General features: G+C 33.6%; 1 protein-coding gene across 2 annotated transcripts in view; it reads right to left on the reverse strand.

The window, feature by feature from the left end:
- Positions 1–12,260, reverse strand: part of LOC114352561 (transcription factor hamlet) — a 143,176-nt gene extending 130,916 nt beyond the window's left edge. For both annotated transcript variants that reach the window (XM_028304192.1, XM_028304193.1), the window contains exon 1: positions 11,918–12,260. The gene's annotated coding sequence lies outside the window, so the exon portion shown is untranslated. The remainder of the gene's footprint in view (positions 1–11,917) is intronic.
- Positions 12,261–26,648: the final 14,388 nt, after the last annotated feature.

Raw genomic sequence — 26,648 nt, forward strand, 5'->3', positions numbered from 1 at the left:
TCCAACCCGCCTGCCAAGCGTGGAGATTATGGCAAAACCCTCCACTATAGTGGAGGAGGCTCATAGTCCAGCAGTGGACTGTAAAGGGCTGTTGATGATGATGATGATTAAGTATTAGAATGTGCTACTGATAGATTGTTTAAATAAGGCTTTCAAAACATAGAGCATCGAGGCTTAATTTTTTTATGCATAAAAAGGCAGATATTTGATCGCAATCACACCTGGTGTTAAGTGAGGTGCAGTCTAGGATGGTACATAAGTGCCTATTTAATCTCGCTTTAAAAAGTCCCGGATTAAAGTGTTTAAACGGTGTTTATAATTGATAAGTGCTTCTGGTTTTAATAAACGTTTAATTAGTGTAATAAGTGGACTAAAATAGTTTTGACAACACCAAAATTGAATGTTATCTATCATTCTATCGAATAATCCGCGCTATTTCCGCGTGGGAAATACAAGACAACACTATGATACATAATAATGATGTATCATTATGGCTTATTAAGATGTTGATTTTATTTAGCAGATTGGATCTATGATGCTCGTTTTAAAATTGAAATAATTCAAATTGTAAAAATTAGCAGGAAGCTGAAAAACCTACTTTACCAATACAGTGTGTGTCGTTGATGTCTTTTTAACTGCGGATTGATGCAAATGGATATTTGATCTGAATAAGAGATATGCCGTATATTGAAATGGTTAATTATTAATTAACACAAATGATATGAAAAATAGTCTTCAGTAACTATCATCGCTTAACAAAATTACATAACAGTAAATATTTAAGGTCAGAAATTGATGATTCCTGTGACGATTGTAATAACTGAGCCAGGCAGTGACACTGAAATTTTAGCCAGAATAGACGTCTGATTTGGCTCAGTCCAACTAATGGCTAATATGACTAAACTACATATAAATAAAGATAATTATTTATTTTCTGCTTGCCCTGATGTACGAATGCGGCGTGACTCGTTGATGTCTTTTTAACTAGGATTGTATGCAGATTTTTAAAAATATTTTTGTTAATTTTGTGCTAAAGCTGTCCTTAAAAAAGTCACCTGTATGACAATTTACATCTGAGAGGAAACTATTATTCATAATATATTTGAAATTGAAACTTTTAAAAACATATAATAATAAATAATAAATATCCTTGGACATTTTACACTGCGCCTCTAGTCCCAAACTAAGTAAAGCTCGTTCTATGGATACTAGACGACGGGATAAACATACTTATACACTATTTTTTTTGTAAATACATACATATTATACATAGAAAACACCCAGACCCGTCACAGAAATTAAAATTCATCATTTCAATTTCTGCCCGGCCGGGAATCGAACGCGGGACCTATCGGCATAGTAGTCCGTTCTGAATCACTACACCAAACGGCAACCACTAATTTACTAAAAAATACAGGTTCGTATAAAGTAAGTTACAAAAACATATTGTTAAGACGACGTATTTTCCAAACTAGAAAAGTCATTGTGAGAGTGTTTATTTCTTTCCAAAATTGTTTAAAGATAACTGTCATCTCAAAAAGCAATAATTCATACGCTGTTTGCTTATTACAGGATGTTACGGATGCTGGCATGAAACAAGTCACAATGCCTTAAGGCTGCACTCGTCTAAGCAAACATCTAACGAGGCATAACTATCATCGATTTCATAGAACCTCTAACCAGACGTGAATCAAGTTTCGTCTTTACTCTAATGGTTTTTTTATTAGCGGTCAAATTCCGTCGTATTTGTCGTAAGTCGATGTAAGTGTAAAGTTGCTCCAGTTTCGTATGAAGGTTGAATTTAGATTTTGGACATCTGCGCAGTTGCGCGCGAAACGGATGATAAGGCGTGGTTCATAAAGGTGGAGACATAATCGAGCTAGACACGAGACCGAGTCGAGAGACTGAGACAAGTAATCCTAACGAGTGACCGTAAGAAGAGAATGCCGATATAAAAAGACAGACCAAGTACTGCATCTGCCAATAACACCCTCAATTAAGATGATAAATTTACTTTGACTTAAGCTAACATTGTTAAATTCCAAAAAGCCATACACATACATACAAAAAAGGCAATTTATTTGGCGAAATATTAAGTAAAAAAAACTTTCAAAAAGTCTAAACTAAAAAAAGTGCGGACCTAGCTAGAGTCTGCAGATTGTAGTTCTTAAATATAAAGATAAGAGACTGAAACGAGAGACCAAGACAAAAAACTGAGACAAGAGACCGAAACAAGAGACCGAGACGAAAAAACGATACGAGAGGCCGACACCGTGACTTGACTTTAGGCTATGTATAAGGATCAGTTCGAGACTGAGACAAGAGACCTGTAACGATCGCGGTCTCCTCTCCCGATATCTTGTCTCTTTCGCCTTATGAGATGATTTCAGCTAGAGCTGGCTTTTCAACCCGCGGTTTGTTCATTATGTGCCTCAGATCCAATCAATCAAATAAATCAAAATGACATGAGACAGCTATGTATGTATACTCGTAGTATTTATTTCGATTCTTGTGTTATTAAGCATATTTTAAATTACTTTTTGCAAAAGAAAAAACTATTTCATTATTCACAGAGGAACTTGACCACATCATTCACTGATTTGAGTTCCTAATTCAAATCCGCAAAGTGTGAACACTCCCTAAAACTAAGTGTAATCAAGAACACTATGCATAAATGAATCTCAACATTCCATGAATTTATCGAATGGACACTGCATATTAAAACTGGATCGATCTCACTAAGTAATCGATATTGTGTGGTAACATCGGCACCGTAATTCCGTTACTTTCACTTTTATTAGTGTGTACAGATTTTATTATTTCAATCGTACGTTTTATAACTATATTTGTGGTGGTGCATAAAAATACAATAAAACGGATTAAGCTAAGTATGCGCCGTGCCGTAAAGGTGTAATGATTTTATAAAATGTAACCACTTATTGTGAATATTATTGTGTTGCTAATGAGACAGTTAAGAAATGTCCAGTTTGTTTAAACACTTATTTAACTGTACTGAGCCAGATATTTACTTGAAACTAATATAAAAAAATAAGGATTGTAATAAAGTTGTAATTAAGAAACAGGCTCCTCTGCTTTTTAATTTTTTCGTAGTCGGAATTAAATTTCGAAATAAATTATTTAATATAAGTTGAAAGGAGACTTTAAGAAAATTTTATGTTACTAAACTAATGTTCAATCGTATCACAAGAAAGAAAGTAAAAGTAATAAATGGTTTCATAATTTTTTTAAGGAAATTCTTTAATTTAAGTTGTCCTTATGATATCGTTTTGACCATAAACATATTGTAGCCAACAAACAGCAAAAGAGTTATACGAAATCAGTTCTTTTCAATAAATCACCATTGCAATTTAATTCTAAAACGTTTCAAAAGATTCAAGAGTAAGCCATCTGAATGATCTAACAGATGTTATAATTTCCTACGTTTCAAAAATGACCGTAAACCAATTTTAATAAATCGGCAACGGCAATTATTCTATTGTAAGTATTTCACGCTTACGCAACAGCAATTTTTCGCGATTTCTTACGCTGATGGGAATTATATTGTTAAAGATCACGATAGCACCCATTGAGTGAAACACTTAACGAAATCACGAGCGATCTTTTATTGACTCGATTTCATTTTCGATGATCTTTTTTGTGATCGAATGGGTTTTGGTAGGCGATAGCAATGCGGAGCGAACGCAACGTGGAATAAAAACAAAACTTTTTTACTTAAAATTGGAGCGCGGCTCTTAAACTAGTTTTAAAGATAATGTAATAACCATTGTGTATTAGTAAATACCAGGTAAAGCCACAGCTATAAGTTTCCAATGCATAGTTTCTGTGTAGTAGTTAACGGTAACGTTATTTTGTGTCGGTGTTATAACCATGGCATTATTAGCATAGACTAATTTGAAGTGGTGCTACTGAGCCGCCCCACTAATTTTTTTTTTTTTTTTTTCAAATCATTCCTTCTTACTACTTGCTTTGAATACTATACGCAATTACCTGAAGACAAAGCATTTTACTTCGCAACCTATCAATACGCCTCTTCGAGTTACGAGCATCGCAGAAACAGTTTCTTTTACAATTTTGTAAGTTATGCACGTCTTAACACACATCACTTCATAGCACATCTTATATTTTAGTAAATATCTTACTACGACTATAATAATATCAGTTATATAGTTTTGGGCTAACTTATCAAATTCAACTTGACCTTGTCTCTTCCAACCAAAATTTTATGCCACAGTTTATTAAGAGAATTGAGAAGTAGATCGATACAGATTTGGGCGTACACAGTCGCCCGTATTCACAAACATTACTGTGATGATTCACAGTGCGCGTGGACGCACAGGGTGATGACACGAACCAATCACAGAATTCTATTCATCGCTGTTCGATTTTCTGCTTCACTTAAGCAAACATCGTTGGTGAATACGTGCGAGTATGTACGCCTGTACGCGTAACATAGTGTACTAAAACATAAATCATAGTACGAGAAAAACCGAGAGTGCACTTCGTATCTTAGCCTATATCTCATTAACGCGCCCATATTGTTCCCTCACACGCGTTGCCCACAAAAACATCACTTTCATTATCTCTAGTACTACACGTTGCGTAAAGCACACAAGTTTACAGCTGATGCCAATCGGGTGCATGGGAACACCATTGTTGTAGCACAAAACGGGTTCACACACGAATACTGACATTAGTCGTGTTATTGTAGGATTCTGAGCTAATTCGACGCATTGGTAGTGAGGACGAATCGTCGATAAGTTGATATCGATGTTTGATGAGAAGTAGCTTATTCAATAAGTAGAGCCACAGAATAAATACTGGTAGAGCCAAGATTATTCTGGTCTTGAAAACTATGCGTAATCATATTCCACTCTTTAACTTAACGATGGATTCCTAAACTATAATTAAGCTAATATATTGTGTATAATACTTAATGCATCACACTAAATGTGACTAAATACCCCCACCGGGATTCGAATCGCAACTATAAGCCGCATTTGGAGAAACTCAAAAGACTATGCCATCCGTATTGTATTTGTTCTGTAATCTCCACTCTACTATCAAAAATATATCTTTACTATTGAAACTATATCGATATTCTAAAATCGGGTCACATCACTAGCCTTGAAGAGCTAATGAAGTTTTGTGTGAACTCGTAAAATGAACTGATTTTTCTCATCTCGGTTATTCGCTGATAAAATGTTATAGGCCTTTGTGGGTTGCGAAGATGCAACTTATTATGTACAATAAGGTTATAATACAAACGCATGCTATAAAGAAACTGTGAAGGGAATCAAGGTAGCTTTAAACGCTTTGGGTCAGCGAATCTTATTGTTTGAGTAAGTTTGTTAATATAAGTTAAACGTTACTTCATACAATGTAAGTCATAAAGCTTGGTTGAATAATAACTTCCTTAGTAACAATGATTTTCTTCAATTGCCCAATTTTCGTATAAATTCTTGTGTTCGTAATTCGGGTTAGTCACTAAGTTATACCGTTAATTTCTGAAGGTTTTAAGATTGTATTTTATTTTACCCGATTGCGAAGGAGGATTATTGGTTGGTAAACTATAATAAAATTGTTTCCAAAATGAAATCATTAACTGTAGACTTATTTTTGTAACACTATTTATCAGCAGTTTATTAGGTAAATAAAATTCTAAACATAAATGATACTTAGCATTTATTTATGTATGAAGCCATATTTATTACTTTAAATTTTATTTGCCCCCAGCGGGATTAGAACCCGCAACTGACCTTGGTAGTCCGACACGTAAGCCATCAGGCGAGACGGCCATCAAAAGCGGTGCACTGTGTGCGGTGAACAAACGCCTCTGGGCAGAAACCTTTTTGAATGGAATCCGTTCACTGTCATGAGTAACATAGCATGAACACCTGCCTTAAAGACAGACGACTTTCAATAGGTTGCACAAAATAACATATTTATTCCTTTGCACAAAACTTAATTTTCATAACTATTGTAACGACAACGGCACAAGCTCACAAAATGCATAAAAAATACGAGTACTAAGGTACTAAGCAAAATAAAGTAAGTATAATAATGATAAGCTCAATGATTTGCCTGACTGAACCCACAAAGCGTTTGCTTATTTATCGTATTCATCCATCTATAATAAAATAAATACAAGTCTGTCCATCTGTAAATTGTTATGACAGGTCTGTAAATTGCAATTATTTAGCAGCGAAAGCTCTTAGATCTTTGTTTACTTTAATAAAACTAATTCATCTTGAGAGAAAACAAGAATAAATATTTTAATCAAATTAAAAAGGTTACATTTTTTTGCTCAAGCATGTTGTAAAGCTTTTTTCAAATGTATAAAATCCTAGTTATGTATTTTACAAAATGTAGAGTTCCCTTAGAAACCGCTTTTAGCTGTGAGGTCTATTCTAAAGTAATGCGAATATACCCGCGGACGGACGCTAGTCGAGCGATAAATCAATTTATGCCTCAAGCTATGACATCCTTGCAGTACAGTTAGACGGATGTCCGCTCTCGGAGAAAGCTAAAGAATTAATTGTTTTATTGAACAAACACAGACCTCAATTAGAATAATACGTTATTAAACTAATAGTTGTTTTAAAATGATACATTTTTCCTACTTCTAAAGTTTATTGAGCACTTACTGAACGTTTGCTGTGATTTATTGATATTAGAAATAGTATAGGAAGAGAAAGACTGCGTTCTTTTGCACCGTTATTGCATAATAATGTTACAATTATTTTATAGTTCTATAATAACTGGTAACATTCCTGATACTGGTTGCAGAAATAAATATGATCTCTAACTTACTTGTTATACAGAATAACATAGCATATTAAGTGTGTCTTATGATTGAAGAAGTGGAATTATGTGTGTCTTTATACGATTTTAGATAATATTTTTAAGTCATAGGTATTAGTTAGATTCCTACAAGAACGGTTACAATAGTAAGTTGTCGTATTAGCAAAATTTAAATACTCCATCGATACATTAAGTTATTCCAATCACAACTAGATACAAGTCACAGTCATACTATATTGACCTCAACTTCTAGACTGCACCATTATGAAAATGAATCTGAAAATTATGCGACGCGGTCTATGTCGTTCGTGCATTTTTTACGATCTGAATTTTTATCGAGTGATGTACTTGAGTGCAGACTATTCGAATTTCCTTGAATTTTTAGTAGTCTATGTCTGAAATGCTCTTTCCAACGTGGCAACTGGAACCTAGACGCAAAATTAGACTGTTTTTAGTCCTTAAAGTTGAACGTTTAGGGTCGAGAATCCCAAGCCTTGTCCACCGGTTCAATGTTTCGCAAATTCACTACTAGAACCGAATTTATTTGTCGTGCATCGTGATTCATGTGTCTGCAGCAGTAGACCAATAAAATTTGTAGTGACAGATATTTTTTTAACATTGAACGCTCATTTTTTCACGTCGTTTATTCGTTTCTTGACATCACTTTGCCGGTAGAGACAGATGCAATCGTAAAATTATATTTTGGTCTCAATATTGCGGTTTCCCTTTCAAAAAGAACAACTTTCGATTGCAAAAATATTACCAGACCATACTTAAAACTCTCCTTATTTCTAATTTAGAAATTAAACAAATAAAACATACCTTTAGTGTCAAGAAATTTAGAAAAACAGTCCAATTTCAATCAAGACTTTGTTATTATTATTATTTGACTTCTATTTAATTATACTATATTTTCAAATCTCCTTTATTTCCAACTTATTACGTCATAGATCTGTCACATCCCCGTCAACTCTAGCCAGACAACCCATCAAAGCTTCAGGAAGGGCAATAAACATGCACAAAACACTATGCAGATAATTAGACCCCACTGCAATTATATGTAAATTCGAGACGACAACTGCGCTCGTTTTGCAACCACCAATTTGAGGACACACCTACTTGGGCAATTTTGTGATGCATAGGTGTGCGGTGGGCAACTGTGGGTGGTGCGCAATTGAAAGACGATTGAACCCGACCTAGTTAGAGTTCCCGCTTTGACAAATTACAATTGCACGGGTGAAGGTGTTAATAAAAACTAAAATGTATTTTTCAAGGTCTAAGTTGAATTTTCAAAAGTCTACCTACCAGAAAAATAAAAGACAAACTACAAAAGGAGCAAAAGTTATAACAAATACAATATAGTTTTTTTTGTCACGTTCAATGTAGCTTATAAAATGTTAAAAAAAAGATGAAAACTAGAAATTAGGTACCCATTTTTATAAAAAAAATGTTTGCAGTTCAGAATGGCCAATAAAATTACTACTTACATATTATTTCTGACTGCAGCTTTCGGTATTAATATACTTCTTGTCTTTTATAAATTTAATATTGTAAACAATGGAACACGATTAGTTACTTCAAACTAAGTTAATATAAAAGATACATTTATAATGAAGTCACAAAAACAATTACACCGTGAAATAGTTAACGTCGAAATAAACTAATTTGTTGTGTGCGTTCAAACCCACGCTTCAGTTTGCTTATAGTAGCGTCATGCCCCGCGGTGCGACTGTTTGTTATCTACTAGGCAATTAATAAAAACTTCTGGATTTTTTTCAAACGGTAATAAATTAAAGGAAATGTGAACATTCACCTTAATTTCAATGGATATTTAATTTTGTGTTCCGTAATGCATATTAAAAGACAAATAGACCCGTCAGAAAGTCATGGTAATTTAATTAAAATAATTAATAATCGCTAACGTTTTCGAACACCTAACTAATTAGTTTTTTAATGCCTATGACAATAAATGTAAGAAGTCTGATCTAATTATATTAATAATTTAATATTAAGTTTTAAGACAGCAGCATTATATTAAGTCTTAGTTATGAATTTGTCAAACACATAAAAAAACTTAGCTCTTAATAATTTTAGAGTAACTACTCCATTGTCACCCATCCGACAACTAGACGTGTCTACTAGTTACCTAACTCTACGCACCTAGAGTCAGTGAAAGCGAAATGTCTAATTATTTTCGGGTTTTTTTTCTCCAATAGAGATGACATAGCTTCGTTTTAGGGTTCAATGTCGCAAGGTTCTTGTTTGAAGTGTTGGAACGCTGTAACTGTAAGAAACCTGACTGTATTTTCAACGTATTTTATTATAAGAGAAGTTGAAACAATGTGATATTCACCTACATAATTATGCACGTAAAAGTTTGGATCAGTTAAAAACATTGCAAACGAAGATCTACCTACATTAAACTATGAATAGGTCTAAATCGAGTTTTAGTATCTCTACCCGTTAAAGTATGTATTGCTCTATGTCTAGCCGCTCGATTCATTTTATGGACAGCTTTTGTTTCATGAAGAACTTGTTATTTTTTATTCATCTTTAATTTTTAACAACGTGTACTCCACGCTCGTCAATTGTTTCAATCTTGAATATGATAAAGTGTGTTTCATGTTTGGCAATTGTTTCAGGTTTGAATACGGAATCCAATGTGTTTTAGCATCACTAGTACTTGACTGTTTTTTTCTTCTACGCGGTCGGAACGCAATTTTCATCTGTGGTCAGTGTGGAACGGAACGGGATTGGTTTGCTAGAAACGTACTCGATTGACTTTCCATTGAGAAAACGATCGATTAAATATTGTTACTAACCAATTGTACTACTATAAATAGAAGTACTATTATCGAAATGGTATTTTAGGCAAACATGACATTATTTAGCTGAATACTACTCACTTTATTTTTAAATAATTTGATAATCAATAGAGCGCTGTTACTTTAATTACATTAATGCGCCTTAAATTCAATACTTTTTAAGTTTAAAATGGCTCATTCATTAACTTCTTGATAATTCAGGTACGTCTCTCAGTATTTGTATATTAAATTATAAAGAGATTTAATTTTTTTTTAAGTGAAATAAAAAGCCTATCAAATCCACTTGTAACAACAAGAACTAATTAACTTCGAATTTAATTAAATAGCAACTTTATAAAGTGCTCTGTTTCCTTTTAATGTATACATATATTAAACATTCAAAGGAAACAGAGCACTCTACATTTAGAATTAAAACTTATCAAGTTGATACCCTAGAACATTAGCGCTTAAACATTGGAATTTATTCGTTTCAGTCCGTCGATTTAAGGGCAAGATAACATTTTCGCGGACGCTGCTTCAATTATTTTAATCTTTTGGAAGCCGATGTTTTAAGCAGATACTTTTTGGTGCCGCACGAAGTGACAAAAAAGAAAAAACGTTTCAAATTCAATTATTTCCTGCCAATGCGCGGTAAATACTTGTAAGAATATTTTAAAAGCGTGGAAAATTTTGAAGTCATTTAGTATTTTACAATAAAAATGTTTGGCTTTGTAAGGAATTTAATTGTTTTAAATTTCATCAAAAAAATTGGATTTCAAAAAATTTTAGAATCGTCAAAAACGGATGAATATTCAAATTTTCTGGATTTTAGTAATATTTTATCCCATTTTAATTAAAGAAAAAACACTTTTAAATTGCTTTTGTTAACTCCACACCCGTGCATCTTGTTCAAGCTGCTTTTCAAGCCGTGCACGTATTTAAAATTGTAACGAATCGATTTTTGCACGATTTAAAAATCGGAACGCACTCATTACGCATCTGTGGGTACCGCCGGTACAGTTACTTCGCATTTTGCGAGTTTTATCAGTTGCAGAGCGATACTTAGCTCCCGTTTTCGTTTTGGAAAAATGCGAGATCAATAATGCAGTTAATGTTCCCGTTTCGGATTTTAATTTAAAGAATTTGCATTTGAATTTTAAATGTTTACGTATAATTTGTGTAAAAATAAATGGAGATAACTTTTAATTATGGACTTTTTAACATAATATTATTTATCATCTATAAATCTTCCGTGCCAAATAAAAGGATAATAATGATTACTTTTTAAATAAGTTATCAAAATGGTTAAACATATTTTTGAGATGGTGCTCTCATAATTACCTATATTATTAGAATTTGAAGTATTTATTTATTATTAGTTTATGTATATTATTATGCCCATATAATATTTATTTTACCCATGATTTTTTAAATAAAAATACTAGTTAAATTAACTATGAATGATGAGTATCAAATAACTCTACCTATTCAACTCTATCTGTTTACAATGAACCGAAACTCAAGCGCAAAAAAGCCGTCGGCGGGAGGTTTCTGGTTTACTAGGTCGGATAATCTTCTTTATTCCATTTTTTATTTCGATATCGAGTGAAAATGCCAGTGAAACTGTACCCTTCACTTTTGTTTCGATTGAAAATCGATGAAAAACAACACGTTGCCGTAGGTCGGGATATTGATCCTAGTTTAAGAGTGATTTTGGTGGCCTATCCTAATTTCTTAAATTGAATCATAACTGCCACACAATATGGTTTTCTATTGATTAATTACCTTGTTTTATCTAAATTAAAAACTTTATTTATTTTTCTTATTTAATAGTATTGGATTTTAAAAAAGTGTAATAATGATTCTGTAAAATACGCGCGGAAGAAAAAGTTTAATGCGTTTTATTATAAGTTTTGTGCTATTTAATGTAAAAAGTAATTTATTGTGACACGGCCATTAAATTCGGAAATTAAAGCAAATAATTGTGACTTAAAATATGACCTCGTAAAGTTTATGTCTTTTCACTTGAACTTTTAGAACTTTGGAGGTTTTTATGCGCCTTTATTTATTGTTTGATAAACTGTCCATAAAACTTTTGGATCGATTTCGCGTTTTTGCGTAAATTAAATAATGATCACATTAAAAATATTTTTCACACAATTAATGATATGATATTTTTTTTCGTTCACGTTTAAAATAAATTTATTTAGAGACAAAATAACTGTATCCAAAAAACTTCAGAACTGACACTTTTCAGACACTTATCACTAACTTCTGTTTCACCAACATACCTGCTAAATTAGAAGAATAAAAAAAACTGCCCGGATCTCTTTTCAACTTTATAGTGTCATTCAACGGATCGCACTTCAAAATTTTCCAAGTTCCATGAAAAATCCTTAAATTTTAATTAGCACAGTATCGTTTTCACTTTCTTATAAACACTTAAAAAAAAACGTCTTTAACACACAAAGTAAAAAAATATTGTCAAACAGTTAATTCTTAATGTCACAGCACTCAAAATATCCATTCCATAGCTTACGTACGCGCGAGCTTTAAGCGGTAATGTGCGAGCTTACGGAGCGTACAAAGCGCGCGCGCGGTCCGGCGTGGCATCGTGTTATCAGCGCAGGCGGCGCGCTGCGCGACAACAACAGAACTTGAGAGCTCTCAATAATAACAAGAAAAGAAAACGGTCCAGTTTCAGTGAGGCTTCCGGATGGCTCATGCGCGGGCGCAGCTAGCCGTCCCGCTCGCACGCGCGCTCTCGCTCTAACGGGACCGATCAGTGAACGATAGCGCGCGGGCGGCAGCGAACTGAGCGAACAGTCGCGCGCGCGACTCCGTTATGATCGCACGCGCCTAAAGGTTCGGCCAAACCAACGCGATCGACCGGCGTGCAGCGATGGCGATCAATGCATTTAGGTCTGTACCTCTAGTACGAAAAACTTTCGAGTTCGTTTCGTTGCGTATTCAAAGTGTCATCGAAAAATTTTGTATGAAAAATTAAACAGCGCCCCCTATATTATAGCCGCCCTAGGGGGCGCTGTTTAATTTTTCATACAAAATTTTTCGATGACACTTTGAATACGCAACGAAACGAACTCGAAAGTTTTTCCTACTAGAGGTACTGGTCGCCATCGCTGCACGCCGGCTGATCGCGCTGTGATCGCGTTGGTTTGTCCGAACCTTAAGGCTTGAAGCCGAGCGTAGAAGCCTTGCGAGCGTAAGATCGCAGCCTTCCGGGTTCGATTTATTGGCAGGTAGTTGCTAATTGCTCATAAGATAGGCCCCCTTAATTTAATTTATTGTCCGTGGTGCATAATCTTTTCTTGAAGGTTTTAAACCTTTGTTTGTCACCTGTCATCCGCTTTGCAATGGAGGGAAGTCGAACCTTAATTTCGAACTCCTCCTATGTTCTTCTGATTAATTTCGTTGCGGGTCCAATGACAGTTTAACTTTCCCCCGGGACAAACTTGACCTTCATTGGTTGGGTTTTTGTGGCGGTCAAGCTGTAGATCCTGGCTACACAGGAGTTGCAGTGGTGGGAACGAGAGGTGGGAATAGTCCCGTTCCGGGTTCGATGCGAATGAATAAGTATGACTAAAATAAGATCGTAATACAATTGCTTTGTTAACTTGGATAAGCTCAGAATGCGTTTTTAAGAATCGTTCCTTTTACGCAATTAGAATTTGAGTTTATAATCTTATTAAATGTTTTTGGAAGCTCGTAATTGTCATTTACTAGTACAATAGTTCACCATTTGATAAATATTTTACTCTATGTGAGTTGAAATGAGGCATTTACGAAATTTTAAGTGCTACCAACTGGTCCCTGATAAAAGCCCAATTAATTGATGTAAAACAAGCAAATTGCTACAGATTTAACATTATTATAATGAAAGTGCTTTGCATATTAATGAGGCACTAGTAAACCGTAAATTTAACTCTTCTAATGAGTCGCAATTGAAACAAAGTAATTTGAATTATAATATAATAATTATTATTATTTAATAGCCGTATGATATAATTGCTCAAGGCAATAGAAGGTTTGACTGTAAGGCTAGAATTTATTTAAGTATTTGTCAAAGATTAAAGATGTCAAGTCAATTTATGAGTGCTGTATGTATAATTATAACTGACGTTATGCATCTCTATAATTATTTTGATTGCTGGACAGCTGACTTAGAATATTGAAATCCCATAAAATTTTAATATGTATGTAGGTAATAAGTCCGCTCATAAATATGTTGCACTGCGCAGATGTTTACATTATTAATAACAAAACTAAAATTTAAATTCTTGAATAAATAAAATTAATTGAGGTATTAGCTCGTTGATGTCTATTGTATAGAGGTTGAAAGTTGGAGCCAAAAATATTATTCACGTTTATAAAACCGTAATGTAACATATAAATAAGAGTCATAAATTTGCCTTTTTTTATTACAAATGCAAATTTTGCTACTTTTTAGGTAGAGCTTGCTTTGATCGTAAACATTTACCGCCATCTAGGAAAGGTCAAGTTTCACGCTGATTTTATGTAAAATAAAAATTGTATTTAACTAAAAGGTCTTGGAACCACCAGTACCAGTAGATATTTGAAATTATTTTACGAGTTTTTCATTTTTATTCTTTCATTTATAAAAAAATACTGTGCAATATCTCCATCAACGCGAAAAAACTATATCAACTTATTTTTTTTAAAAGTAAGGAATCCCTGGCCAAATACAAAGAAAAAAATAAAAGCCGGAGGCTTTTCGTGCTGTACCTGCCGACGCCTTATTAAAATGCAATAAAAATCATCACATTTAATCGATTTTCGAGAATCGACTAAAATTCTGTAAGCGTCAGAACGAGAATACGACTCTTGCGTTCTTCAAACATTCTGAGTATATTTCGTGAAAAATCCACATTTCTAAGATGACGAAACCCAATTAACATTCTTTGACTTTTGAAAATTCACCACGTAAATAAATCAAGTAGAAGTATTTTAAATACAAATCTTCAGAATATTTAAATTACTGATACTTTTAAGTACCATTACATAAATTGAAGTAAGTAAACTACAACATGAATTTTACGAGGTAAATAGAGATTCTATTTATGACATAATGATAACAGACCGAGTTCCATTTACTCATCGCGTACTTAGCTTATTTAATTGCACTACGAAAGTACAAGTGGCCTTAATGCTTCACAGCGTTCTCTGCCAGTCAACGTTTACCAGTTGTTTTGATGAGACTGCTTTAACTTAAGCAAACTGCAACTTTGTTTGCTGATCTGGCCGAATAAATATAACTTAAGAAATTTCATGAGTCTAATTTGGTTACATTGTAATCTTTGTTGGCTGTTCTGACAGACTGTGTGTCCCAACAGCTTAAAGTGCGGTTCGGAAATTACTCAGCTCATTATGTTAAAATCAACACCGACATAACTCTTCATTACCGGCCTTGCAAAAATTGCACAAAATGCAGCGACTTTTTTATTTTTTATTTTCCATCGACAATAATATTAATTCTTTCAGTTTAAATGCACTCTAAAAGTTTATTACATAAAGTGAGTAAAATTTCTTTATTAAAATTTGTTAAATTTAAATTGACGATTATGTTTAATTAATTTCCGAAAATACTTTAAGTAGGTATGTAACAAGTTCCTGCTATAATGTTTTTGATTGTTTAAAAGTTTTTTTACCATTGGCTCCAGTTGCATAGTTTTTTTGGTATTCATGGAATTCATCTAGCATATACAGCACTTCCACCCCCATCACTTAGATGGTTGGCAGTCCACGACAGTTCGTTTCTCTAGAAACTTCCTGCCCCGTACAACCAAACTGTGGAATGGGCTGTCGTCTACGGTGTTTCCGGACAGATACGACCTGCAAGCTTTCAAGAGGAGAGCGTATCTTCACCTTAAAGGCCGGTAACGCACCTGTAACGCCCCTGGGTCTGCGGGTGTCTATGGGCGACGGTAATCACTTACCATCAGGTGATCCGTCTGCTCGTTTGCCTCCTGTGACATAAAAGAAAATACACCAAAATTAATTGAGGACTAATGACATTATTAAGTTACACTTTAGTTACATTGTAACTTCTTTGCAATCAACGACCGAAGTAGTATTACTAAAATTATTTACCAACTTTTACCAAATTCTGGAGGAGTCAAAGATGCGTGTGATGATTACGAGTAAGTATCATTTGATATGTTAATTTGTTATGAAGCTATGCTTATAAGAGGGTAAGCTGAATTACAAATACAGTGTGAGTCACGTTAAAGTGTACATATGAAAATAGATGAAACTAGACCAATTTTTATCGACAAAAAAGAGGTCAAAATTTTTTTGAGATTTTTTTTTAATTTTTTATAGAATTTTTTTTCTTCCAATTACTTATTGTAAAGAAAACGTAATAACTTTTAAACTAAGCGGTATATCCTGATAAAATAAAACCAGTGATAATTCTAAATAACAGGAAATACTAAAAGAATACATAAAATACACAAAAAAGGCCAACAAATAACAAAAAATGATAATTTTTGAAAAAAATCTGCTTAAAAATTCGTGTTTTTTTGGTTATTTGATAAATTTCTCTAAAAAATGCCCCTATAACTGGTGGTTTTTATTACTTTGTATTATTCTCTATCGTATTACCTTCGTAAAACCAAAAATCGCATGTCTCTATCCCTATCACAACGTTTGCAATGATCGTTTGAACTAAGCCTCTCCGAGCGCGCCATTCAACGCTTCGTTTACAACAAAACTGAAAATGGCTCAAGATTTGTAATTTTGATAAAGACAAGTTAGATTTCAAATAAAAACAAAAGATTTCGAAGTAAAATAAGCATTTTAGTTAAAATTAAAATTGTCTCTACCTGTAGCGGAGAATAATGTTGTGGCAGGCCTTTGTTCAAACGATCATAGCAAATGTTGTGATAGGGATAGAGACATGCGATTTTTGGTTTTACAAAGATAATACGATAGAGAACAATACAAAGTAATAAAAACCACCGGTTATAGGGGCATTTTTTGGAGAAATTTATCAAATAACCAAAAAAACACGAATTTTTAAGCAGATTTTTTTCAAAAAGTATCATTTTTTATTATTTGTTGGCCTTTTTTGTGTATTTTATGTATTTTTTTAGTATTGCCTGTTATTTAGCATTATTACTGTTTTTATTTTATCAGGATATACCGCTTAGTTTAAAAGTTATTACATTTTCTTTACAATAAGTAATTGGAAGAAAAAAAATTCTATAAAAAATTAAAAAAAAATCTCAAAAATTTTTTGACCTCTTTTTTGTCGATAAAAACAGGTCTAGTTTTATCTATTTTCATATGTACACTTTAACGTGACTCACACTGTATTCATTATTTATGTATACGAGCATGATAGAATAAAAAAATCAATAATATACATCTTAATTCTTAAAATGAAATTCGAAAGCATAGCGGATCAAGAAAAACAAGTGCACGCGTAAAACAAGCCTTATACATTTGGAGGATGTAAACTTGAAAATTCAGTGACCTTTCGTCTCAAGATCTGGTTCAAAGTACGAGTTCGTTAATGAGTGCTCGACTTTACAATACAATCCGTAACAGGTTCACATTTCACCGAGTAAAACTATATCATTACGGCATTTCGTCATCGGTGGCAGTGATGCGAATGTGTCGACAGTTTTTGTGTCGATAAAAAAGTGGTGTTGTAAATTAAAGTGATAATATTATTAGTTTTACTATAGAATCGCCATTTAAAATGACCATTCATATAAACTCATCGATCTAGAGCTAAAAATGAATGAAACTTATTCAGAAATTTAACGTTGTCATTATTATAATTATGTTGTTAGCAATTTAATGGCTGACAATAGTGATTGAGTTTCTTGCGCTGCTTCTTCTCAGCGCTGGCCCATTTATTGTCCTGAAGCAGTGGTAGGGTTAATACTGGGACGTGTAAAAGTACTTTTTTAAAGCCTATTTGCATAAATAAATGAGTTTTATGAGTTTTTTTTTAATGTTTTTGCGACAGTATTTGTTGTTAGTCTACCTCGCTAGTCGCAACCATCTTACTTTTTATCGCAATATTTCGGCAAATGGTAGTTTTGAGTTGCATTGGTGGATTATTACGTGTAAAGCTCGATTCTACCTTCGGTCTAATCATCACTTTCCACCAGGAATGCAGACCAAGATATTCTTCGTTGTCGAGAAAATGTTATCGATATTTTATTTGTCTTGAACAACACTTATCGAAACATTTCGGAGAAAATTTCATTGCCGGACCACCGATTTAAACAGTAACCAGCGTACAATCACAATGATATCTGTATTCGTCGATGCATGTATGAAACTATGTATATTATGTTATAAAGATTTTGATCCAATGCATGACAAGGACATGTTTCTCTGTTGCGCCTTAAAAAGTAAAGTTTGGCGCACATTAGGTTACCAGTGGTATAATTTCAAGATTGACCATTATGTTTAAAACATCATCAATTACAGGGGCAGGCACCTCTTGAGTGCCTAGTACTTATGCTGCTTTTCGGTAACTAAGATCCATAATTATTTTTTGTAAGAAAACGAGTATTAACATGACGCATAGACGCTGACCTGCGATTGGTCCAAAATTGAAGTTCAACCAATCTAAACCATAAATCTATGCTTAAAAAATTGAGTCGAGTTTTGAGCTTTGCTTAGTACGCACCTAAGTGTGCGCCACCTTAAACTCGACCGACCGAAAAAGTGAAACCTATTCCTGATGTAAACTGCGCTTACGCAAACGGATGAACACGACGGATATTGTCTTTTACCTTTTATTTCCAACACATAGTCATTATAGAGTGTCAATCACAGATATTATCTGGACAGGAGTCAAGTATTTGTAGTCTATGGTATATTAATTTGAAAGTGATGTCCTAGAAATTGTGGCGATCGATTTGGCGCAGTGGCTGAGAACTTACATTAACTTAGCCACTGCGTAGAGGTTTCGGGTTCTATTCTTGAACAATATATTCAAATTGGTAAATCTTATAAAAATCTCATAAAACACATTTTACTTTGGCAAACAATCTTTTAAAAAACACTTTTACGTGTCCCAGTGTTAACCCTACCACTGCTTCAGGACAATAAATGGGCCAGTGCTGACAATAATCACTTTGTAGTGAATTGTATCTTAAGTCCTATATACTTAGTACGAGTTTTCCTAAGAAAGTATTGTGTAAAATATGAATTTTCCTTTGTCATAAATTTTTCATCCCATAAAGCGTATTCCTTAGGTTTAGGTACTTTGATGACAACAACATGTTTTATATTTCCCATCACATACGATTATTTATTACAAACTAAACTCGTGTACGAATGACGGCACATCATACTAAGCATTTTAGTACCTTATACCATTGTAATAAGTACGATTATTCAACAAAATAGTATTATGATGTTTGTGCTGTACAAGGTGTTGGCGCTGTACAAGTATGACTTATTTATACTTCGCCTTTCCAAGCATTTCCAGGTTTGGACTTAGTTTTTGTTTAACATGTAATTTATAAGTGTAATAAGCAACATATTTTCTGCAATGTAACATTTATTAGTATGCTCAAATAAATAACTGAAATAATTCTTATATTAAATTATCTCTACACTTACAATATGATTCAGACAGGTGTTTTATAAATTATCTATTAATCCGATGAATAAAGTTGACCTTAGTTTAATTTTACACGTTTTAAAGTATTTACTGAACGTGAACACCTATGTCATTTTATACGACAGAACTAACAAACGATTTATTAATTCTTTATATTACATTTATCTGTCATGATCTAAAAGCAAAATTATCTTGGTAAAATAAACTTATGAAGTCAAGCAAAAACTCGACATATTTCTTACAAAAATCTTAACTAGATACAAACTCTACGTTACACTAACGCTAACATTGAGCTGTATTTTTTCAGGATTTCTTATTTCTTATCCTAGGCATTGTTCAATCTCTAAAACATTGTTATATTTGAGGAATAGGTGAGAGGAAGATCATAAGAGGTGCGTCAAACAGCTGGCGATTGCGTGAACTAAACAAAGAAGCAGCTGAAAAATATTATACCTAAAAGCCATCTGGATTAAGATTGCTATTTCGATTATATCACACCGCCCAAGGTGACAGCTAACACTGGCGTTTCCATTGTCAAATTGACAAGCAAATTGGTTGCTACTAGACGCGTAATGCACCTATCCATCACACGTCACGTTATTGGAACTATATCATTTAATAATATAAAGTGATGTGATGATCGATCGTTGTATGATTGACTAGCTGTGCCCGCGACTTCGTACACCTGAAAATATTTAATAATATTTCCCGTTTTTGTAGCATTTTTCTTTACTGCTCCGCTTCTATTGGAAGATGGGGCATACTGAAAACCAGCGTCGTGGCCTTCGTCACTGTGGGACACGGCATAAATATGCTGAGTGGGGTCCTGTTGCACTTATAGCATCCTGATTGTGAGTAGGTGGCACTCTTGTTTTTCTTCCTTAAAATTATTATGTGCTACTGTTATGTCTATATTTTATGTAATTTCCTGTTTTTGTATGATGTCCATTGTAATAAATGTATCTTTCTTTCTTTCTTATTGCAGTCAATAGTCAATAGGATGATGCTAAATAACCTAGCCTTCCGCGACAAATGAGCTATTCAACACAAAAGTATTTTTTCAAATCGAACCAGTAGTTCCTGGGATTAGCGCGTTCAAACAAACTCTTCAGCTTTATAATATTAGTATAGATGTGATGATCGATCGTTGTGATTGACTGGGTTGGTCTCAAGGCTCTATGTAGGCGCGACAACGTCATGTAAACAATCGGAAGTATATTGATGTATTAGGCAAATTACTGGAACGTGTGGTCGATCAGGTTTTAAGTACCTAATTATCTTAGACCAATAAATTAGCCTTTACGATAATCAAGTACGGAACACTGTGTGGTGGTTTACATTTTTTTCGTGAATAAAGGAAAGTCAAATCAAATTGATCGTATCATAAGAGTTTATTTCTAAGTATGTTCTTGCAACTCACGAAGGCGAGTGAGCTTTACTTGTGTGTGTACATGTACATGCACTTAACATAACGATAGTGTACCTAATGTCTTTCAAAACTTTTGAAAAACGAACACATGTAAATCTCACTCGCCTTCGTGAATTGCAACAACTTATAAGCACATTTTTTATTGTAAGCACTATTTTTAATAGATGGACTAAATAAAAGAATGTTGACTTTGACTCTATTTTATAAAGTTGGTGCTTCGTATGTTACATTTTAGTGATATTGTGAGATTCACGAATGTTCAAAAATGTTCGTTTCAACTTTTCATTGTTTCACGTTTCATTTTCAAAACATTTTTTTAGTTCCAAACCAATCAGAGCTTGTATTACTTGTTTCCAGACAACGGATGTACTTAAGTGCTTTCCTTGAGAAAACATTACATTAGCCGACTTGTAAATAAGATGATTAGATGACAGATTAACACGGTAATCGGAATCGATGCATTCCTTTTAGGGAACAAAACAAGTTATTTGTAATGACGTTGTCCGTTGAAGGTTTTTTCATTGACTATTAATTAATAAAAATAAAAATAAAAAAACTAAAAGTTGCCTCTAATTAATTCATTTTATAGACTCTACAAAAGTACTACTACTCTACTTTTCTACTTTGCCTTTGTCCAGCAGTGGACGTCTTTCGGCTGAAACGAATGAACGAACTCTACAAAAGTCATGATCTTATGCAAACTTTTAATTTTATAATTTTAACTCTATTAAACTAAGTAAAACTCTCATTCATTAGTCGTTTTATTCAAGATCGAATTTGATTGTTGTCCGAGCGATCTTTGAATAATTTATTGAGTTAAAAACATTTATTTATTGTCGTCTGTCTTAATATTAAATTAATATTTTATTGAATCTTAATATGCAAGTCATACGACGATTAGCAGAAAGTAAAAAAAAAAACTTCCACGCCATAAAAGGATGTGTAATTATAAAGGAAACATTATTATTCTTTCTGCGGTACTCTAAAAAGTATTGCTTGAGTGAAAAGGTCAGGCAACTGCGTCGAAATTAACGTCCAAAAGCATTACAGAGGCAGTTGTGGTTCGGTACAGTCAGGAGGATAAAATACCGTAAGACGGTAGTTTTGTTGGCATTTAAGTAAGCACGTGAAAAATTACAACGTCAACTGTAAAACACAATCCCTCACGAAGTAATTTTACTAGACTTTTGGTCATATTACGTATCTTGTTTAAATGTTTAGATTAATAATAAGATCTATAAAAATATGTGCTGGCATTTAATTGGAGATCACAATTGCTTCGTTACGTCCTGAATTACGGACAAAAGGTACATTTATGTTACTTTATAGAATTAAAATCAAGTAAGTTCCTTACATTAAATAGACGTTCCTAATCAATATGTGCAGTTCGCATTTAATTATTGAGATCGTAATTTACTCGATTTGACACAAATGTTTGAATTTTATTAAGCATTGACACACTTTTGACATTAATAAATACTTATTTTGACATGATTTCAAAGCTAAGTAAGCTCACAGTTTTTTACCCTTGACTGTACCTGCATTTTGGCAGCGTAAATGTCGATCGCGCTGCACTGCCACGAAATCAGGCCAGTGCTTCTGATTGCAGGTTTCTGTTTGAACTTGTCACTTACCAGCTTATGACAGCAGATCAAAGTTAAAGTATCCAGTTCAGTTTTACCAATAAAAATGTTTTTGTTAAAAGTCAAGATCTGGCTGTAGACTTGGCTGACTTCAGATTTAGACTAGACTAAAATTGATAACAAAGTGTTTGCTATAAGTTAATGTTATAAAAGTTTGTGATATAATTATTAGTGTATCAGAATCAGAATCAGAATTTTATTTTCGTAAAAACATGGTATACAAAGATGTTACATGGTATATATAGAATTCAGTAGTGTAAGACACTTGCTATTTGATTTGTCGGATTCGGTTGACAGAAAAAAACGTCTAGTTTGAAATCTAACTTATATTTAGCTTTAAAATGCATTGCACAATCCGTAATTAAATTGCACTGGCGTGGTGACAGCCGTATCCGACAAAATCGTATCTCGAATCACTTAAATTGTGATTATTTCAGCAATTATAAAAAAAACTATTTTATATCCAGCCTGCCTCTCTTTCATCACGATATTAACGTGGACTTTATATTCCCATTAATTTTAATCCGTCCACTTATAAAGTAACAAGTGCACTACCAGAAATACCTGCCTACCTGCAAAGAGAACCGGCTCCATGCCACCCCGCGATCGTTTCGACAGCTTTTTCAACCTGGAACAATTATCATATGATAATATATGTGACGTTGAATACTTTCTCGGATCGTATCGTTAACTTTTACAACTTAATTTTGCTCAGCGGACCAATACGAAAATGTCAAATTTGAATTGTTACGGTCCTAGAAGTTTTTGCTGGCGACGCGTATGGGTGAGTTCGGATTGAGTATGGAATCTTGGATGGATTTATTCTTTCACTTCGAGAAGATGACCGTTTTATTATACGGGATATCTTTACATTCAAAATTAGTGGCCATAACCATATACAATATCAGAAGTGAGTCAATTGTTGTTGTTTTTTGGCGAGAAACATAAACTTGAAATCACTGCGGTTTGCTATACCGTATGACGTATGTTTATGGCCCACATGTGAGTTATTCCCCGCCATATATAACCAGTTTTTCGGATAGGGAAATTTGAGTTGTATGTCTCCATTATGTCAATCCAGATGGTAAGTAATGATGCGCCTGCGCTCGTAACTTTTCTCTGACGTAGTCTTTTTGCCGTCATTGTGTATTGGTTCAAATTATCACTTGTAATACGAATGTTAATTGATATTGTTAAGTCCGCTTCGCTTTGTCGGAAAGGCATAGATCCTGAATGCTGAGGAGGTGTTCTGATTTAATAATTAATGTGTAATTTACTGCGAAGTAATAGCGGATATTTGTCGTCGTTGGCGCGCGTCAGGCCGATGTCTATAGATCATTCGTTACTCAGATAGTACGTGTACAGGATACGTAGAACAGAAAACCCTTCCACTCATATTATATCATACGACTAAATGAATATTCATTTATTACTTATAGTAACTAGCTTCTGCACGCGGCTCCTCCATTTTTATTTTGTAGCTCAAATCAAAAGATAGGTTCGAAGCCTTACCAAAAGTCTTAAAAGGTATAAAATGATTCTTCCAAATTCACCTTCTTTTGTCAACATTGACTATTAATAATAAATAATACTTTTCACTTAAAGCTAGATAGGTAGTGTTCCCGAGGCCTATAGGCTTTTAGGCTTTTTTTTAAGGCTAGCCTATGAATTAGGGGCTACAGCGGGAAAAAAGCCTAAAAAGGTCTTTTAGGCCTTTAGGCTAGGCCTTTTTCATAGCCTTTTTTTGTCTACCCGACTACTATAGGCTTTTAGCCTTTTTGTAGGCTAGGCGCATATTGCGCCTAGCCTACAAAAAGGCTAAAAGGCTAAAAACCTATAAAGATGTTTCGTCCTTTAGGCTAGGTCTATTTTATTTATTTGTAAACACCTAATTGTACAACAGGATGCAATAAATGAATATGTATATGAATATTTATTTTTAACCGACTTCAAAAAAGAAGGAGTTATATGTTCGACTGTATGTATTTTTTTTTCTATGTATGTTCACCGATTACTCCGTCAATTGTGGAACGATTTTCAAAATTCTTTTTTTGTTCGATAGGGTACACTTCTGAGGTGGTCCCATTGTCACCAAGTCAGGATCTGATGATGGGATCCTAGAAATATATGATAATAATAATGTATAACAATAAGGTACTTAATTATTTCCAATTTCAAATAATATTCGTTTTTATTTAATTTAAAAATAAATGCAATACAAAAATACTTGTTTAATTCATACTAAGTCATAACCTGAATAATGGCTATAGCCTTATAATAAGCCTACTACTCGAAAAAGACTTTAGTCGGAAATAAAGCCTAAAAGGCTATTTAGGCCTATAGGTTTTTTTGTAAACCTATAGGCTTTTTATAATGAGTAGCCTTTTAAAAGCCTAGTAGTCTATCATGGCCAAAAAAAGAACTAAATAGGCTTAATTTTAAGCCTAAAAGCCTATAGGCCCCGGGAACACTATAGATAGGTCATAATCCAATCTAGCTTTAAGTATGTATATCTGTAGTCTATTTTTAGTTACATGGCTGTACAAGAAAACTGATCTGTAAGTACCTGAAAACTGTTCCACTGTTGGTATAAAGCGAAATTAATTGAAAGCTTTAAATAAAAGTCTGGCTTTTCTACATCAGCTATGCCACCTTACGGTTATCAGTATAGACACGATTTGAAATAACAATAATATAGAGAATTGAAATGAGATATAATCAATCATTTAGTTCACTTAGCATGTAACCGATATCTACATCTATTTATTGATTTCAAATTACGGATCGTTTTAAGTAAATGAGTGGTTATCATAATTATTGTAAATGCTATGCGATTAATATTGTAACCTACAAAGTTGCAATATTGTTTAGAATGTACCATATGAAGGTAAAAGAATGCTTAAATGGCTTCAAGATGTGACAACTATTTAACTTATTTATGTAGCTATAAAAGTTACAATTTTTTTGGTTGAATCGTCTTTATAGAAAAAGTTTTAACATAACTTTTCAGGTTTTATCACTATGGCTCAATAGACACAATAAGTCAAATAAAAAGTATTAGGCTGGGTTGCACCATCTTACTTTAACTTTGATAATATAATCGTCAAAAATCTGTCAAACTCCATACAAAAAGCACTGGTAATTGTTATTGTTATGGCTAAAATAAGGTGGTGCAACTCAGCTTAAATACTTTTAATTTAACGTTTGTCTACAAAATATAAGAAGCACTTTAGACTGTTATTAAAATAACACCTAAGATACCACCAATTATTAAAGATAAGATGGCATAGTGTCATCCGTACAAACTTACATGTCATACAATTTAACATTGTTCATTTCTATAAAACCGGTTTCAGACCCAATACTAACTCACATACAACGGCAGATTATGATATAGTGGGGCATAAGATAATCCAGCCCTAGTTAAACAAAACTCAATAGTTTCATATCACGGAAGCCTCATTGAAAATATTATATAATATCCTTTAAAAACCATAATAATATCGTTGAGCAGGATCCGTAATGACCAAGAATTGGACTTATCGGGGTACAGTCAGTAATATTAAGTAGGTTGATCTTTCTTATCAACATTAGAGGCCCATCTGACAAATACCTATGTTATTGTGACAAAAATGATAAAATAATGAATACAGAGAGAGAGAGATAAAGCTCATCAAATCAATGTGTTAATAAAATATAGGTACTCGTAAAAACTAAAACGGAATCGCATTTGACTTACGCTAGTTCGATCACCGATGCTTAGTCCCACATACTTAGCTTACATGAATGGGATATTTTTGTCATAATTTGAATAGGTACCACAAATAGGTAGTAGTAGCAATCTTTAAAAAAGCTTTCACTAATCGCCAAACGTTATCGACGCCTAATCTCGCATGTTGTCATCAATGTGAATCAGACCAAAATAAATCAATAACTTATTGAGTATTAGCTTTCCGCCCGCGGCTTCGCCCGCGTGTAATTTTGTCTGTCACAGAAAAACTTTATCGCGCGCGTCCCTATTTCAAAAACCGGGATAAAAACTATCCTATGTCCTTTCTTGGGACTCAAACTATATATATGCTAAATTTCATCAAAATCGGTTCAGTGGTTTAGAAGTGGAAGCGAGACAGACAGACAGAGTTACTTTCGCCTTTATAATATTAGTATAGATTGACCTGCAATTAATTTCCTTACCAGGGAACTGTCATCAGTGCCTTACTACAACAGTTACGGGACTATTCCCACCTCTCGTTCCCACCACTGCAACTCCTGTGTAGCCAGGATCTACAGCTTGACCGCCACAAAAACCCAACAAATGT

Source organism: Ostrinia furnacalis, unplaced genomic scaffold, assembly GCF_004193835.3.
Source record: "Ostrinia furnacalis isolate ACB-3 unplaced genomic scaffold, ASM419383v2 OfSCF1404, whole genome shotgun sequence".
In the NCBI taxonomy this organism is placed as follows: domain Eukaryota; kingdom Metazoa; phylum Arthropoda; class Insecta; order Lepidoptera; family Crambidae; genus Ostrinia; species Ostrinia furnacalis.